The sequence below is a fragment of the Lucilia sericata genome, unplaced genomic scaffold (assembly GCF_015586225.1).
Source record: "Lucilia sericata isolate MDLA Ls3-8-SP2 unplaced genomic scaffold, ASM1558622v1 Contig001705F_arrow, whole genome shotgun sequence".
In the NCBI taxonomy this organism is placed as follows: domain Eukaryota; kingdom Metazoa; phylum Arthropoda; class Insecta; order Diptera; family Calliphoridae; genus Lucilia; species Lucilia sericata.
This window is the reverse complement of record NW_023995613.1, coordinates 4,883-24,798: the sequence shown is the minus strand read 5'-3', so window position 1 is coordinate 24,798 and position 19,916 is coordinate 4,883. Positions and strand designations below refer to the sequence as shown.

Here is a 19,916-nt window from a genome sequence, read left to right as displayed (position 1 = left end):
TCCTTTAATTGAATTACTGTCCTTCACATTAATATCAGCAGAATAGCATCATTGTTATTGTTGTATAATAGAAACCAAAGGACATTTACAAATGTGTTGGTAAATTGTAGAATTATCGATGGAAAGAAAAACACCAAATTGTTTTAATTCAATAGTCGATTTTTGTTTGTTTTCGTTTTCCAGACTTTGAGTAATCTTTTTTGTTGCATTTTTGCAAGGGAAAGAGAAATAGCAAACAATTAGTACGAACGGCAAGTACATAAATTGGCTTTTATCTATTAAATACTCCAGTAGTGAGATTTTATTTGAAATGCAGCGTCGAGTCATATTGAATGTTCATTAGTTTTATTTTTGTATTTTGTTGGTAGCGTAGTGAATTACATACATACATATATGTATGTATGTATGTACGTGTAATATATTTATATGGCAACACTTTTTTTCATCACATTAAATGAAAATATCCTTGGGGGGTTTAAAATGTCATTACACCGAAACAAATGCATTTATACGTACATATACACATATGTATATACATTTTTATACATTCCTGCAATATTTGGTGATTACTGCGATTACAATCACAATTGTCAAGTCATTATCGCCAAATATTTAACAGGTGTAAAATTACCTTAGATAAGTTCAGATAAGTTTAGGGTATTTTTGAAATGAAATATAAACTGAACTGTATCCAAAGTAGAACTAAACTTCAACTGAACTAGAACTGAACTAGAACTGACTAGAACTGAACTAGAACTGAACTAGAACTGAACTAGAACTGAACTAGAACTGAACTAGAATTGAACTAGAACTGAACTAGAACTGAACTAGAACTGAACTAGAACTGAACTAGAACTGAACTAGAACTGAACTAGAACTGAACTAGAACTGAACTAGAACTGAACTAGAACTGAACTAGAACTGAACTAGAACTGAACTAGAACTGAACTAGAACTGAACTAGAACTGAACTAGAACTGAACTAGAACTGAACTAGAACTGAACTAGAACTGAACTAGAACTGAACTAGAACTGAACTAGAACTGAACTAGAACTGAACTAGAACTGAACTAGAACTGAACTAGAACTGAACTAGAACTGAACTAAACTGAACTAGAACTGAACTAGAACTGAACTAGAACTGAACTAGAACTGAAACTAGAACTGAACTAGAACTGAACTAGAACTGAACTAGAACTGAACTAGAACTGAACTAGAACTGAACTAGAACTGAACTAGAACTGAACTAGAACAGACTAGAACTGAACTAGCAAGACTGAACTAGAACTGAACTAGAACTGAACTAGAACTGAACTAGAACTGAACTAGAACTGAACTAGAACTGAACTAGAACTGAACTAGAACTGAACTAGAACTGAACTAGAACTGAACTAGAACTGAACTAGGAACTGAACTAGAACTGAACTAGAAGAACTGAACTAGAACTGAACTAGAACTGAACTAGAACTGAACTGAACTAGAAACTGACTGGAACTATGAACTAGAACTGAACTAGAACTGAACTAGAACTGAGACTAGAACTGAACTGAACTAGAACTGACTGAACTAGAACCTGAATGAACTGAACTAGAACTGAAACTAGAAACTGAACTAGAACTGAACTAGAACTGAACTAGACCTGAACTAGAACTGAACTAAACTGAACTAGAAATGACTAGAACTGAACTAGAACTGAACTAGAACTGAACTAGAACTGAACTAGAACTGAACAGAACTGAACTAGAACTGAACTAGAACTGAACTGGAACTGAACTGAACTGAACTGAACTAGAACTGAACTGGAACTGAACTAGAACTGGAACTGAACTAGAACTGAACTGGAACTGAACTAGAACTGAACTAGAACTGAACTAGAACTGAACTAGAACTGAACTAGAACTGAACTAGAACTGAACTAGAACTGAACTAGAACTGAACTAGAACTGAACTAGAACTGAACTAGAACTGAACTAGAACTGAACTAGAACTGAACTAGAACTGAACTAGAACTGAACTAGAACTGAACTAGAACTGAACTAGAACTGAACTAGAACTGAACTAGAACTGAACTAGAACTGAACTAGAACTGAACTAGAACTGAACTAGAACTGAACTAGAACTGAACTAGAACTGAACTAGAACTGAACTAGAACTGAACTAGAACTGAACTAGAACTGAACTAGAACTGAACTAGAACTGTACTAGAACTGAACTAGGACTGAACTAGAACTGAACTAGAACTGAACTAGAACTTAACTAGATTGAGGATTGAACAGAACTAGAACTGAACTAGAACTCAACTAGAACTGAACTAGAACTGAACTAGAACTGAACTAGAACTGAACTAGAACTGAACTAGAACTGAACTAGAACTGAACTAGAACTGAACTAGAACTGAACTAGAACTGAACTAGAACTGAACTAGAACTGAACTAGAACTGAACTAGAACTGAACTAGAACTTAACTAGATTGAGGATTGAACAGAACTAAGTATACATATGTAGGTAGTATATATGTATATATACATATTTTCCGGATGGATCAGAATCTTACTTCGATGGTTAGATACCCGTTAAAACTGCTGGGCAGTTTATTGATATACTTACATATGTATGTGGAAGTTGCATTTATTTTGCGGCACTATTGTGTTATGTTTTAATTGTGGTTTAATCGATTTTATCTTTGTGCAAAATGTTGCACAGAATACATTAAAAACAAAAAAATATTTATGTGTACATATGTATAAATAACAAAAGCAAACATTATTTAATGGTTATTTGCTAAAAATAAATAATAAAAATATTATTCGACATTTTATATGATTGGTGTTAATGGGGCAGGGAAAATGTATTTTAGATTTCAATTTAACCTCAATTATTTTTGTAATGAGGGTTTTTAATTTATTTGCATTATTTTGTAATATTTTATGGCCAAATATATATGTATATAATGATAATGTATAAAATAAGTTAATTTATGCTAATAATTTCATATTTCGATTTGATGCAGATGTCAGTTTAAGACACATCATATGGAATTAAACGAAATTTTGGGTGGAATACTTCGGTGCACCAAGAACAAGTTATTCAAACAAATTTACATTCTTAAAAATTTTTTGTCGCTACTGACCAAAGCCCAACTTTAAGCAAGTCCTTTCCTACCTATAGTTTGTTTATGAATATATGTATGTAAGTAGCTGTCAGTGTTCTTAAAGGATAATATAAATAAACACCATTTGTATTCGTTAGTGTCCCAAAAAGAAAATTTAATATATTGTCTTCTATTATGCAGCATCATTTTCTAGAACAGCTAAATAATGGACAACACTAAATAAATTTTTTGGGTTCTTTTTTTTCTGCGCAATATTTTTGGGTTGTTTGACATCTTTTTTCATTCTATGCGTTTGTTTGTAGTTGTAGCAATTGTTTTAATTATCTTTATTAAATTTAACACGAAAAGTACCATGTTCAGTCCTATATAATCCTTTCAGAGATAATTTGCTTTATTTGTTAAGCTCATAAGTATTGTATGTAGTGGCAACAACAATTTTCCTGTTTCTTTAGTTTATTCCTTCACAACTTGTTAGTGTAATTAGTGTGAAGAATACGAGTAACAATGTTTTCCAACAACAGCAACAACAACAATTGCTGCTGTTGTTTTCAAGTGTGTTAATATTGTTATAAGATGATGCTCGTTGCTTGCTGCTGCTGTTGATGACAAAAATATTTTCCATATATACATACATACTACGTTTGTCCGTCTGTTACTTTCTACTGCAGCAGCAATTTAACAAAATTATTGCAGATATTTTTCAAAAAAAAAGTTTTTTTGTTTGTTTATTTCTTCGTTCCAGTTTGCCATTTTTTTTCCTTTACTAAAACTTTATTTATTTGTTATTTTTTATTGTTTAAAGAGTTTTTTATTAATAGCATTTCATAAATATAAAGTTTTCCTTTAACAATAATGCATAGTTTCTGTTGTTGCGTTCTTACGTATGTTTGTGTGCATTTAATTATTAAAAACTTTAACAATTTCATAAAGCTTTTGTAGTAAAATAGTTGACGTTAAGAAATAAATCTTTTAATAGACGTTATAATAAATAGTTGGCAAAGAGGTTAATGAACTTAAGGTTGTCTATTGTGTTAGCGAAGATGATGATTAATTATAGTTTCATAAACAATAGAAAATTTTTTAAAACTCAAAGTATCCTTATGCTCAAGGAAAGTTAAGGAATATATTGAGCACATTATCTCTTATATCAGACGTTATATAAAATTTTGATATTTATTATACATTCCGTAATGTTGCGATCAGATAGTTGATCTTTCCGCTAATCTCGATTAATGCGACAAGACAAGGTTTAAGTAAAACTTTACTAAGCTTAATACACATTAATATGTTATAGAGCGATATTCCAAAGTTCTTTAATAGGATCAGGGAACTAATCAGTGATATAATGTTGGTAAGTAATGTTATTGATTAAAGGATATCACTCAAATTTGAGCTTTTTGTTCTCTCTCTGATAGTCGCTTTCGATCCCGATAAAGACTAAGTAATGCGGCAAGCTTATTAAGCAATATAGTATAACAAGGCCTTTTTAAGAATCTCATGTAGGAATCCCTCTCAATATATGCGTATTTCATTTTTCTGAAAAAAAGGTTTAAAAAATTTTGAGCAGATTATGGGAAAAAGAAATATTTTTTTTGGAATATTTTTGGTCCACAAAATTATTTTTTGCGGATTTGAGTGGCATATCCTCATATTAAGTTAGTTAGTTAGTTAGTTAGTTAGTTAGTTAGTTAGTTAGTTAGTTAGTTAGTTAGTTAGTTAGTTAGTTAGTTAGTTAGTAGTTAGTTATAGTTAGTTAGTTAGTTAGTTATTAGTTAGTTAGTTAGTTAGTTAGTTAGTTAGTTAGTTAGTTAGTTAGTTAGTAGTTAGTTAGTTAGTTAGTAGTGTAGTTAGTTAGTTAGAGTTAGTTAGTTAGTTAGTAGTTAGTTAGTTAGTTAGTTAGTTAGTTAGTTAGTTAGTTAGTTAGTTAGTTAGTTAGTTAGTTAGTAGTTAGTTAGTTAGTTAGTTAGTTAGTTAGTTAGTTAGTTTAGTTAGTTAGTTAGTAGTTAGTTAGTGTTAGTTAGTTAGTTAGTTAGTTAGTTAGTTAGTTAGTTAGTTAGTTAGTTAGTTAGTAGTTAGTTAGTTAGTTAGTTAGTTAGTTAGTTAGTAGTTAGTTAGTTAGTTAGTTAGTTAGTTAGTTAGTTAGTTAGTTAGTTAGTTAGTAGTTAGTTAGTTAGTTAGTTAGTTAGTTAGTTAGTTAGTTAGTTAGTTAGTTAGTTAGTTAGTTAGTTAGTTAGTTAGTTAGTTAGTTAGTTAGTTAGTTAGTTAGTTAGTTAGTTAGTTAGTTAGTTAGTTAGTAGTTAGTTAGTTAGTTAGTTAGTTAGTTAGTTAGTTAGTTAGTTAGTTAGTTAGTTAGTTAGTTAGTAGTTAGTTAGTTAGTTAGTTAGTTAGTTAGTTAGTTAGTTAGTTAGTTAGTTAGTTAGTTAGTTAGTTAGTTAGTTAGTTAGTTAGTTAGTTAGTTAGTTAGTTAGTTAGTTAGTTAGTAGTTAGTTAGTTAGTTAGTTAGTTAGTTAGTTAGTTAGTTAGTTAGTTAGTTAGTTAGTTAGTTAGTAGTTAGTTAGTTAGTTAGTTAGTTAGTTAGTTAGTTAGTTAGTAGTTAGTTAGTTAGTTAGTTAGTTAGTAGTTAGTTAGTTAGTTAGTTAGTTAGTTAGTTAGTTAGTTAGTTAGTTAGTTAGTTAGTTAGTTAGTTAGTAGTTAGTTAGTTAGTTAGTTAGTTAGTAGTTAGTTAGTTAGTTAGTTAGTTAGTAGTTAGTTAGTTAGTTAGTAGTTAGTTAGTTAGTTAGTTAGTTAGTTAGTTAGTTAGTTAGTAGTTAGTTAGTTAGTTAGTTAGTTAGTTAGTTAGTTAGTTAGTTAGTTAGTTAGTTAGTTAGTTAGTTAGTTAGTTAGTTAGTTAGTTAGTTAGTAGTAGTTAGTTAGTTAGTTAGTTAGTTAGTTAGTTAGTTAGTTAGTTAGTTAGTTAGTTAGTTAGTTAGTTAGTTAGTAGTTAGTTAGTTAGTTAGTTAGTTAGTTAGTTAGTTAGTTAGTTAGTAGTTAGTTAGTTAGTTAGTTAGTTAGTTAGTTAGTTAGTTAGTTAGTTAGTTAGTTAGTAGTAGTTAGTTAGTTAGTAGTTAGTAGTGTTAGTTAGTTAGTTAGTTAGTTAGTTAGTTAGTTAGTTAGTTAGTTAGTTAGTTAGTAGTTAGTTAGTTAGTTAGTTAGTTAGTTAGTTAGTTAGTTAGTTAGTTAGCCATTTCTTTCACCCAACAACATAAATTCTTAACATTTCATTCTATTGATCGCGAACAATTGAACATTTTAAAGTCCGTTAAATATTTGGTCTAAAGAATAATATAAAATGAAAAAGTTCACAGAAAAATGAAAAAAAAATCTTTAACAATTTATCATGCCATCATGCATTTCATTACAGTTGTATATTTCCTGCCATTATGTGTGATGGCATAGAATAAACTGAAATGGCATCAAAATCCCTTGGACTATAATCTACAACAAAACAAATTCCATTATAAAGAAAAATCATTTTACTTAGTCATACAAAATGATATTAGAACAAATAAATATGTGTGGGCAATAAATGTGTAAGTACAATGGAACCATATTTTATTGCAGTAAATATTTCAAATACCTTTAGCTGCTGGCAAATACAACGTATTATACAATTTTTCTATCATAGATATTCCTATAGTGTGTTGTCTGGCATAGTTGTACGAGACATTCCTATTTACAAGTAAAAACTTAAAGCTGCCAAAGGATTTATGAATTCCAACAGTTTTCTTTCCTTTTGTAGGATTTTAAAGTTGTAGTAAGTGTATTTTAAGTTTCAAAATTTGTTTCACTGAGACTCGGTAACAGATTTCTAAAGTCTCTGGGGATAATATAGTACAAATTGATTTATTTGCTTATTAGAACTATATATTTTGGTTACCTTTTTTAAAGTGCAATGCAAGCATAAAACAATAGTTTTTATTTTAGTTTTTGTGCAATATAGCAGAAAGAACAAATTTCAAATCCATAAATGTAATTTATTACTTATTGTATAACCAACTTATAGAGTATTTAAGCAAAAAATTTATGAAATTGCTTGGAAGACTAACAAATTACCCAAAGAGTAGTATTAGACTAAAATTACATGGTAAATTATACAATTTAGTTTGAAAGTTGGAGGATGTCCATAAATTACTTAACGAACTGTAAGAGAAAACATTTGAAAATTCATTTGATGGGAGGAAAGAGAAAAGGATTTAGTTTTCAGCTAAAATGACAGTTTCAAAAGCATTATTTATTGTAAAATGAAATAAAATTATCTTTGTTTTTATACTCTTCATCTTTGTGAGAAGAATATAATTGTTCGTTCTATACCTCCTTAGTCCTTAGAGATGTCATATTCGATTAAGCTATCTTTCTGTCTGTCTGTTTGTTTGTCCGTCTGTTTGTCCGTCTGTCTGTCTGTCCGTCTGTCTATCTCTGTGTCATTATGTCTATCTGTAAGTCTGTCTGTCTGGCTATCTGTCAGTCTGTCTGTCAATCTGTTTATCTGTATGGTTGTTGAAAAAATATTTTCTGAAGACCCCTGTTAACTTTGGACACCAAAGCTCAAACAAGTATAACAGTTCCTTAGTTGCATTCAAACAAATACAAGTGTATTTATTTTCCTTCAATTCCTAATTACAACAATCGGTTTCCTATGTGGAGCACTAGAGATATTTAACTTTTTCCAAAATTTATATTATTTGTAACCAACAACAGAAATGCAAACAAAAACACTGTCTTTTGCAAGCATTTTGGTGGAGCTGATGTTGTCACTTTTTCATAGTTTGGCTCGTTTTTATCTATAGGGAGTGGATTTACCACATATTTTTAGTTCAAACTATGACCGTGAAATGTGACACTTGTTTAAAATACAAACATTTACACAAAAACGCTTTTCAGCTTATGTATGAGTAAGTATTTATGTGATGTAGTGTGCATGTAGGCAAAGTCAAAAAAGTTATCGACATACTTGCAAATATTACGAAATGGAATTTTTTCCTTAGAGTCGATCAAAATAACTATACTTCACTGGATGTTTTTCAATTCATTTAAACGATTTTGCTTAAATTTCCAAAAAAAAAAACACATTTGCTTTCCACACTGTTCATGTTTGTTTACATATTGTGCGTGTGTAGTTGCAAGTTGCTTGTTGTGTTTGCTAGATGATTTTGGTTAGTTAGTTTAAACCAAACAGTTTGGCATTCTTTACAATTCATGTTTTTCCTATTTCATTTTTGTGTGTTTTTTTTGTTGCATGTGACTTAGCAACCAACAGCGAAAGCTGCAACAATGGTGGTTGCATCAGCAACAGCAGCAATATTTTGGCGTCATCTAAATGCACCGTCATCATTTGCTGTTGTTGTGCAATTTTCATTTTTTTTCTGTTCATTCACTTTCCCTTAACAATACTAAAACAGCGAACAATATGGCGCCACTTAAATTAGCCAACATCTGTTATTTTTTTTTTCGCTTTTCTCTCACCAATGCTACATTTAACCTCACTTCTTAACCCCTTAGTTGTGTGTGTGTGTGAGATTAGTATGAAGTCGAGAAAAATAAAAAAATTAAATATGACTAAAAAATTATGATGAATATTATTTGGAGCCAAGTACAGGACACAAAGGAATTTATTTGTTTGCATTGGATATTGTGTGTGTTTATGTTTTCTTAGTTGCTTGTTTAACACACACACACATTTTTAAAAGCGCATTTTTTTTTTTTTTCAATATAATCATAATAATGTTTAAATAATATTAAGTATTCTAGGAAACATTTGCAAATTCTAGGAAAATATTATTTTTGCTAATACAAAAATCATGACTCTGTAACATGTCGAGAAGTACTTTTTATGGGGTAGTACTATTTTTCAATGTCATGTTTTTATACCATTCACAATTATGAGAAGTTTGTCCACAATATAATTTTAGTCTGTCTGTCTGTCCGTCTGTCTATCAGTCTGTTTGTCTGTCTGTCTATCTATCAGTCTGTCTGTCTGTCTGTCTGTCTGTCTGTCTGTCTGTCTGTCTGTCTGTCTGTCTATCTGTCTGTCTGTCTGTCTGTCTGTCTGTCTGTCTGTCTGTCTGTCTGCCTGTCTGTCTGTCTGTCCATCTGTCTGTCTATCTGTCTGTTGAAATAAATTTTCTGAAGACCTCAGATATCTTTGGCAACCAAATCTTCAATAATTCTATCAGACATGTTTTCGAAAAGTTTCCTATTAAAAATCAACAAAATCCGTCCATAAATAATGGAGATATAAGCAAAAATTCAAGACAACCTCTAAAAATTTCATCAAAGCATGCACAAAGCTTTTATAAAAAGCAACAACAACATTGCCCTTTGGAAAAAACGTATGTTTAAATATGTGTTGTTTTCATTGATTTGTGTATTTTATTTCGTTTAGCGTTCTTGTTGTTGCTTGTTTTGTTTCGCTATTGCTAAAGTAATGCTAGAGTCGGGAAAAATGAAGTAAATTTAAATTTTATAAAATTAATCTTTTTTAAAACACACTAGAGTGTAGGGTATATAAAATTCGGCAAAAGCGAACATAAACTTCTTACTTGTTTTATTCAAAAAATACTTACATACCTTAGTTCACATGATTTTGAGTAGTTTAATATTAATCTGTAAATAAAAAGAAAAATATGTTTCTGATAAGTTTTATCAAATTAAATGAATGGGATTAAATTACTATATCTAAGCATAATTAAAAGTTATGATGAGTTAGTGGGCGTGAACGTTATATAATCGCCCCTTTTTGAGTGGTTAGAATCACAACTATGAACATCATGAACATACATATGCACTGACTTGTTATTGAACGGCTACAAATGGAATTATTTCTTATACTTGAATAGCAAACTTGGAACTAGTGATGTCGGCATTTCATCAGAAATCGATTTTGCTGATTTAACATAGGGAGGACCCTTTTCGAAAACTTAAATTGAATTGTAGATAATTTTAAGATATCTGAAGCCTTTAGAAAATTGATGCAATTAACAGACAGACGGAGCTATAGAATTTAGAAATATATATGATTTATAGGAAATTTGATAAACAAATTTTCAGAAAAACCCTAACATGAAACTGCAGGGTTAGAATAAAATGTATAATACTATTCGGTTCTATAATCTTACACATTTAAAAATGTATACCACTTGTTAACTTCAAAACGTCTTAAATATTCGGTACTAATTTTTTAGTTGTTTTAAATTAAACAAGAAAAACGGGGGGTGGTTGGATTAAGTTCTAAGAAAATTTTATAAATTAAACAAATATTTGTTGTAACACATAAACTTATAAATAACATCAACAACAAAAATTTTAGATTTTGTTTATAATATTTGTTGGTATGAAAGTTTCGTTTTAATATTTATACCCTACACCACTTGTTTGTGCTAATGTTTGTAACGCACAATAATATTGGTTCCACCTTAAAGTATACCAATCGGCTTAGAATCATTTTCTGAATCGATTTAGCTATGTCCATCCGTCTGTCCGTCCGTCCATGTAAACCTTTTAATCAAACTACAAGTCGCAATTTTTAAGATAATTCAATGAAATTCGGTACATGATCTTCTATTGTCCCAGGGACGAAGCATGTTGCAAATGGTTAAGATCGGTCCATTATTTCATCTAGCCCCCATACAACTGAACCCCTGAATAGGGCTTTTAAGCCTTGTAATCAAACTACAGGACGCAATTTTGATGATAATTCAATGAAATTTGGTACATGATCTTCTATGGTACCAGAGATGAAACCTGTTGAAACTGTTTAACATCAGTCCATTATTATTACTCCTATCTCGACAAAAAGCTGTGAAACCAAGTTCTATACTAGCCTTAATAACCCTCATGAATTTTATAATTATAGGGCCTCATTTGACCCTAGCCCCTACAAAGAGCCCCCTTTCAAATTTGACTTAAATGTCCACAATTTTATTCCACAATAAATGGCTTAAGTATATCTGAGGCAAGGTACAATTCAACTTAAATGCTTTATTATGAAAACTAAATCACATTTTATTTTTGTAACAGGTGTAGGGTATTATATGGTCGGCCTCGCCCGACTATAATTTCTTACTTGTTTTTCTTGTTGTTATGATTTCATACCTTTCAGTGTGTGTAGTATGTGTTTAAAGCAGAGGTCGGTAAACATGAACAACAACAGGGATAGAGAGTAAACGATACCAGTTGGTTATATACATATTAGGGTGGCACCAAAATGGAAGTTGCTGATATTCCTATCGAAAATGAAAATTTAGTTCAATCTAAGATAACATTTCTCAAAATTTTTGTCCTGACGTCAATATTTGGCGAGCTGGATCAAAGGATAAAAAGGTCCTTTTTAAGGTTTTAATGATTTTTTTCATATTTCTTCCAAAGGAAAGATATGAAATTTTGGTAAGGTCTTTGAGAGACGCTTTCAATGGCATATCAGAAATTTGAGAAACGCTATATTATAATGAATTAAACATTAACTTTAGTTGGGAACACCGACACCTTATTTTTCCTCCATACAAACGGGGCCACCAATAAATATGTATGTATGCAATTATGTATGTACATTAGAGTTTCCCGCGTTAAGCTCAAAGAGGATTTTTTTTGAACATATTGTACTGAGATCAAGATTTTCAATTCCTTCAAAAAAATGGTCCAGGGGACATCCTATATATGATATATGCATACATGTGTATATGAATGAAAAACTTTAATCCATGGCTTTGTTAAACTTTAACAAAGTAAAGTTAGTTATGTAAGTCTCCTTGTGCCAACCTCTGTTTTAGAACATGTTATTGTTTATTCTATATATTTGTATAGTTTTTTTTTTTTAATTTCATACAATTATTTTTTGCCCATAAGCTTTATTTAGTTTGCTTTTTTCAGATTATTAGATTTCAAGTATTCAATTGGAGATTATTCATTCGACCAGGCCACTTTATTTTGTGCTTTAATAAAACAACAAAAGAATTTAATATTTTTTTTATTATTATTTGTTTACTTTTTTTCCTTTTGTTATTGTTTTTATGAAAAAGAAATTGTATTCTGGCATATATAGAAAAAGACTTGTGTCTGGCTAAATGCGATTTTTTCAATTACTTCATACAAGTTAAATACAGTTGAGGGAGGAAAAATTAAAAAAAAAAATGAAATAAATAACAAAAGTCTTTTGTTGTGGTCACCTGAACGAGGGAGAACCTTTATAAATGGCTTATAAAGTAATTGTGAAAAAAATATATAAAACAAATTATTTTTTCTTTTTGGATTAAAGTTTTTGAATCTTAATTTAATTTAAGCTGAAAAGCGATTAAGAGGAAAATAGTTGCCAAGGTAAAGTGAAAAAGAAAAGTCAGGAAAATAGTGAGCAACATATATATTTTAAAATATTTTGCTATATTTCTGTTAAAAATAACACACGAGAGCTTAATATTTATTAACCATTTTAAATCCTAATTTACTTTAGCATATTTTTTAATTACCTCACTTCCGACAATTCCCTTAATACCCAAAACTGTCATAAATATTTGGCTTAACTTAAGAAGAAGAAAAAAAATAACTAAAAACTAAAAAACATTCTTATAAATTATTTACTCTAAACTATAATACAATGTATTACGTCTATCAAACCTTGTGGACTTAGTCAACTGTATTACACACCCAACTGTGTCCCTGCTGATGGCAAGAACATGTTTAATTTTTAGCTTACCTTGTTCAATGTCACCCCTGATACAAGTACTTAACCATGAAGTGCATTACACTTGCATTACCTCTATCATTCATGGCATACAAATTGTTTTGCTACCTAACCCACATGAAAAAAACAAAAACAAAATAAACACTTTTATAGTTCCCTCTCGAACACATGTAAGTAAATCAAACACAAAACTCAAATTCAGTAGAAATTTGTTCTAAAGGCGGAAATCTGCTAGAAATATTCGAACAAAAATGTAAATGTTTAATCCTCAAAATGCTACAAAATAGCAGCAGAAAACAAGAAAATAGTTATTTTTAACCCTTAATATGGTCAGGGGAACTAAAAGGGTATTTTAGCCAAAAATAAGTTATTTTTGAAAAACTTAACGTTCTTTATGTTCTATACATAACTTTATGTAATAGTAACAGTGTAGGGTTAATTAAATTTATGTATTTTTTTAGTTTTATATAATTTGACATACACGACTTTTTGTTGTTTTTCTATAATATACATATAAAAAGTTTATAAGTTATTTACATATGCATATATACATTAAGGTAGTTCAAAATTAAATGTTCATTAATTTTTAGTTGTAAACTAATTAGTTATGTTATAATCTGTTAGTCGAAGGACTACGGTATATATTCCCGCCATAGATTATTTTTTTCTTCTGCACTTTCCCAACTTATGGAAAATTATCACCTTGTTAATAGGGTATCCTGAGGAACGGCCTTTTTTAAGAATCTCATATAGGAATACCTCTAGACCGGAATTTTTGATATCCATTTCGAAAAGATTAAAGACAATTTTTTATAAACATATTGTACTGAGATCAAAATTTGTAATCTCTGGTAGGGAACTGTGGACCTTTTTATATCCTTCACCTTCGTAAGAATGGTATGAATGCTCGAAGTGCTTGACCGTGTTTGCCCATTCCTCAATAGTCTTTTTCAACCACTAGGTGAGCGTCTTTGACGATTTTGTGTGGCTTACACGCATGTTGCTACTTTTGTACAAGCACTTTGCTCAAATACTTGAGCTATCTAATCTTGGGCCATTGCCGCCTGCCTCCGAGATGCAAAAACATCACTTCCATTTACAACCACGCATATGGCATGGCCTCTGTTGAGTCGGCAATAGCACCTAGAGATGTATTCAGTAGTCCGAAACACGAATCCATCAATTAAGAGGACTTTGTTCTTACTTACATAGAACACAAATATGGTATAAACAGAGTTTTCTCTGAACATCCCCGGACAAGGAAGGAAAATTCAATAGTATCACATTCAACCCACCACACTTCTCATTCGTTCGACACATTCATTCCCTACATTCATTCTGTATCATATTCATTTAACTCCAACTCATTTCCAACGTTTAGTCACAAAGTCATTCTTCTGTGGGATATCTGCTGACTTCGGCAACAGCACCGAACTTATCCCGAAGTATAGATTTCACCGTGCATCAGTCCTTTAACCGACATTTTCTTCCCGAGAATTTGGGTTTAAACCACAGACACTACATGGATCCCGAATGAACCTCAACTAACTGACCAGCCAGGACAAAGACCTGTGAGCAACTGACCACCAACTGATCACATTATGTGGTTGTCTGGTTTGACCCCATGTCAAATCATTCCAAGGAAAGGCCGAGGATACATAGTTCCAGCAGACTAGAGGTATTGGTAGCACCTCTATTCCCCTAGAGTGCAAAACCAAGATGGGGTCTTTCATCAAGAAAACATGCCCCCGGGGGTAAGAAGGGTATATATAAGATTGTCATTCCGTTTGTAATTTCTATAATATAATTTTCGGACCTCATAAAGTATATATGTATATTCCGAGTCCTTATAGATAACGGAGTCGATTTAGCTATGTCTGCTTTTCTGTCTGTCTGTCCGTCTGTATGTTTATTGAAATAAATTTTCTGAAGACTTCAGATATCTTCAGAATCCAAATCTTTAACAATTTTGTCCAACATGCTTTCCAGAAGTTTAATATTTAAAATCAGCAAAATCGGTTCATAAATAACATAGATGCGAGCAAAAATCTGAGGCAACCTCTGAAAATTTCATAAAAAATTGAGATTTTTGTGCATGCTGAGACAGAAACTATAAACAAACAACAACATAAATAATCATACGATAAATTTTGTATTTTATAAAAACAAAGCAATGAAGAACATCGCATTGCGAATAAAGCAGTGTGTTGTTATTGGCTGGAAACATGAAATTAAGTATGTAGAGCCCGGGATAAGTGAGAACCTTTAAAAGAGCCATAAGTTAATGCAAATCTGTAGGAAAGGATTTTTGTTAATTTTTCGTTCTATAACTGGTACTTCTTCGTTTTACCGTTGGAATTTTTTAATATTTTGTAATAAAATTCGTACCGACTGTTTTTTAACACATCATTCTCATATTTCGTAAACTAATACTCTTCACTCGAAAAGTTTTCAAATTGATTTCTCTCGAAAGAGAAATTTTCTTCATCCTTATACTTCTCGTGAGCTTAACTAAAAAATCTCATCACTAAAGAGATTTAATTAATAACAAATAATGCCACCTTATTGCATCTTCACATTTCTTCAAGGTTCTCCATATGTTTATTTATAAACCAGCGCACATGTATGTATGAATATTTAATATTGTAATGAGTGACATTTTTTGTCATTTCCATATATATAGTTTGTTAGTGTTGTTCATTTTTACTTAAGTCTAGTATGATGTTCATGTAGTTTTATGCGTTATTGTTAAAAAATATTCCAACTTGAATGCTAGCTATTCAGTTAAACAAAATAATAAAAAAATTTTTAAATTTACCTTTACCTAGTATTACTACTAAAACGTATAAGTAATATTTCAATGTTAGATATAAATAAAAATTAAGTATACGTCATGTATTTTCACATGTTATGTGTAATTCATTCTTTTAGTAGGTGTTATAAGTGTTTTTGTATTGTGATTTTAACATAAACATTTACATGTGAAACGTTTTAACTGTAAGCACAAATCATGTATATACATTTCTAATGCTTCTTAAGAAAGTGTTTTGTAAATTTCTTTAATCTATGTTTATTTTAAATATTGAATATATTATGTAACTTAGAATATCTATTTTATACTTATTGCAAATAATAAGTATTTCCTTTTAATGTTTAATAATACTGTTCTTTGTATATGTACGCTTCTTAGGATATTGAAATATATTAAACATTAACTTTGTAAGTAATCGTATACACTTAACAATGTAAAATTTATCTTAAGTACATACTTATGTATAATATAATAATATTAAATAACAAATATGTATAAGATGTCATAAATTGGAAAACAAATATGGAACTGTATAGCTTTCAAATGTGTTAAAGGAAGTAACGAATAGTGTTTTAGTTCATTTAAATACAATCTGTATAAAGACCGTCATTATGTTGGTTAAATCAGTCACCTCTACACCACTTATTACTGGAAAAAAGCTGACTCTGAAAACTCTTATCAAAATCGTGGTAATATAGTTGGATGATAGTTTCAAGGTTTAAACTCACAATGTGATGCAGGCAGGAAATAAGATGCAATGTAGTGTTGAGTGGTTGTGAAGGATAACCCCTTAGATCACCTGTTATTGGCATGCATGAGCGTTATATAAATAGTAGAACTGCAATAAATGTTTATACCCTACACCATAATAATGGGGATAGTATTATGAGTTTGTACTAATGTTTGTAGCACCTAAATATTTTGGACACACAGTGTACTAAACGGGGCGGAATCACTTCCTGAATCAATTAACCTATTTCCGTCTGTCTGGCCGTCTCCGGGGCATGTTTCTTTAATGATATATCCCATCTTGGTATATTACAATCATGTGTGTAGAGCTGCTACCAATACCTCTAGTCTACCGGGACTATAAACAGGTGATGATCAAATGTATCTTTGGCCTTTTCTTGGAATAATTTGACATGAGGTCGAACCAGAGCACCAGATAATCTGGTACCACGGGTTGCCAGTTGCCCGCAAAACTTTGTCATGGCTGGTCAGTTGGTTGAGGTTCCTTCATGATACACGTAGTGAATGTGGTTATACACCAATTAGTGGGAAGGGACAGTTGGTTGGATTCAGGAGTTTTTGTTATTGCTCAGGAGTTTCTGTTATCGATCTTAGGAGCGGTAGAAACCATAAGGTAAGCTGTGGAATAATATATTGAGAATGAGCTGATAATGCTGAGATTGATCATAATGTATCTGATGGAAGAGATGGGTGGTTGATGTAGACGGTTGTATCAGAAGTCAAGGAAGTGTTGTGAAGTTGGATGGAGTGAGAAGGTTGAAGAGATGGTAAGCATGCTGGAGTGAAGATGGAGTGATTGATGGTTTTGAGCGGTTGAGTGGCGGATGTTTATTTTTTGTTTTATCGGCAATTTTTCTTCGTGGTTGGGTGTGTTTGGAGTTTAGTCTAACCATGCTTAGCACAAAGTAGTAGGTCCTAATGGTCACTGAAATAATTCTTGTCAAGCTATTATGGAGTCCGTGCTTCGGCCTACTAATTTTTCCCTAGGTGCTGTTGCTGATTCAACAGAGCCATCTCAGTAGTGTGGTTGAGTAGACTTTAAAAGGTTAAAAAATGTCCTGTAATGGGTCATTAGTTGATGCGGAATTGCATTTTAACCCTTTCACGCACAAAATTTGATGAAAAATGGAAAATGTGTTTGGATATTTCCGAAGAAAAATACGTTATTTTTTAGAATTTGATGCGATATCTTTCAAAAACACGTTTTCCATTTTTCACCAAAAATGATCGATATACGTCAAAATTAAGTGTGTGATGAATCGGTTTGGTTTTGTGCGTGAAAGGGTTAAACAATGCAATTCATTCATGACATCAAATGGGTAGTCACTTTCCGGCGTAACATTTCATCTGATGTTGTTGTCGTCCCTTTAAACAGTGATTGCTACCATTGTGATCAAGCTCATGCTTCCTATCATCCGCAACGGAACTGCTGTGGCAACAGATTATATAGCTCGAGTACAAGAGCAAGACGCTTGTGCATGGACTGGTAAAGACATGTACAAAAATTGCCATCTGAGCCCATCATTGAAGGACTCAGGGGCGTGTGGTAGACCATATCAAGTCCACCCAGTAGTTTAAAAAGACCACCGTGAAAAAAGCCATCAAGGCAGGTGTTCGCGTTAAGCATTCGTGTCCGCGTTAAACATTCTTGTCTGTCTGACCATCCGTCTATGTGTCCATATGTGATGTGCACAGGTCGCAATTTTCAAGATAATGTGAAGAAATTTGGAATATTCTATTCCCTTGAGTTCATAATTATGCAACCGTACCCTTCGAATAAGGTCTTTGAGCTCATAATTAAATATATTAAATATTTAACTTCATAAAAAATGTCGAATTAAATTCCAAATTCTTTTTTTATATGAAATTGTGCAAACTGCGTGTTATTTAAGTAAAATCCCTTAATGCAAAACATTTCTTCAAAACCTTAAACCATTTTCATTTTGTTCAAGGCAAAAAGCGTATTTAAAATTTCTTAAATATTCCACAAAACAAAGAATTTGCTTATATTTGGTTAAATCATGTATACATGCATTAACATTAGGGTGGGCATTAAAAAAGGTTTTGATCATTTAATTCATTTAATTATATTTTGTTTTGATCTATCATTCTGATAACCGATTTAATCACATTTGCTGAAAAAATCATGTAGTCTTTAATAGTATAAGGATAACAACAAGGAATCAAGTAAATTTCGAATATTTTGTTTTGCTTGGATTGAAACAGTTATAGATCTATTATGACTGGTATTAAGATATAGGCAGGGTTGGGATTTAAGGACGCCCGAAGCTTTTTAAATAGTTTTGAAGAGGTATTTCATGTCCAGCCGCATCTTTTAGGCATTTCAAATGAAGCAGTTACATTCGGTACAGGTTCGCGCTTACAATAGATAGGACTCCTTTGATCCCTCCAAATACAGAGCATAAGCTTAACACCATGTATAATGTGGCCTCTCATACGATCTCTAAGGCTTCAGAATTTCTTAATGGAAATAGATCCAAGGTATTGAAGATCACTTCTTCTCTGCTTTTTGATGAATCCTGCTTTACGTAAACGTTTTGAAATTGCTCTTAAGTAGCTGTTAATAGAACACTGCTTCCAAAATTTGTCCTTTTTGGTGTGCACAAAATGCAAGTTCCAAAGATAAGCAATCTGCTGTGAAACCTGCATTTTTAATTTATATCGAGAACGTTGACACATTACCAAAGTAGTATGCGTGGTATTAATGTTTGCATACATGTATACCTATAATAGAACGTCTGTGACAGTATCTATGTCTGCAATCAGACACATTTTAAAAATCTTCCACTAGAGTGACACATCACATGCAATAAATAATAAAAAATTAGAGAAAAAATAAACCTTCAAGAAAATACCTTTTGAAATGTAACAAATAATAAAATATAAAAATATTACAAAATCTCAATAGATTGTTGTAATAAAAATGTTACCATGCCAAGGTATTAAATACAATAGTAGTAAGTAAACATGAATTTTAAATAATAATAAAAATAAGATACATTTTCAACGAGCATATGAATGAATGGAAATATACCGCTTATTTGGCTAAATTTGCGTTCATTCATTCATTTTTTTCAAGCCTATAAATAAACATATTGTTTTCTCCTTATAATACTTTAAAATTTTAGCTTTTTGCTTTAAAATTGTCATTGTATTATTATAATATTTGTGATGTAAGTAAGTACTCGTATAACAATATGATGATTTTTTTTTTCTTTTTTGAATAAAAATTATACCTTGGGGTGTTTTTGATTATATACAATCTATATTGTGAATTACTCAAGAATTTTATGATACTCGTTAGAGTTTCATCTTTAAGATTTATTTAAAGTTTTGTATTTTATTTTTTTGCGCTTGCAGAGGGTTTTGTTGTTAAATATTTTTTTCATGATTTTTGAATATTTGTCAAAAAGAATTGTATCATCTTTCCTTTCAGCTTTTGATAAATGATTTCTATGGATTATTTGGGATAAGTGATATCGGTTGCGTATGAGTGATATTTATTTATGT

The 19,916-nt window shown here is 31.0% G+C and overlaps 1 protein-coding gene across 1 annotated transcript in view; it reads right to left on the bottom strand.

Moving 5' to 3' along the window:
* Positions 1-9,760, bottom strand: part of LOC119612472 — a 60,427-nt gene extending 50,667 nt beyond the window's left edge. Inside the window, 1 exon segment of the mRNA XM_037968281.1 lies at positions 9,718-9,760. The gene's annotated coding sequence lies outside the window, so the exon portion shown is untranslated.
* Positions 9,761-19,916: the final 10,156 nt, after the last annotated feature.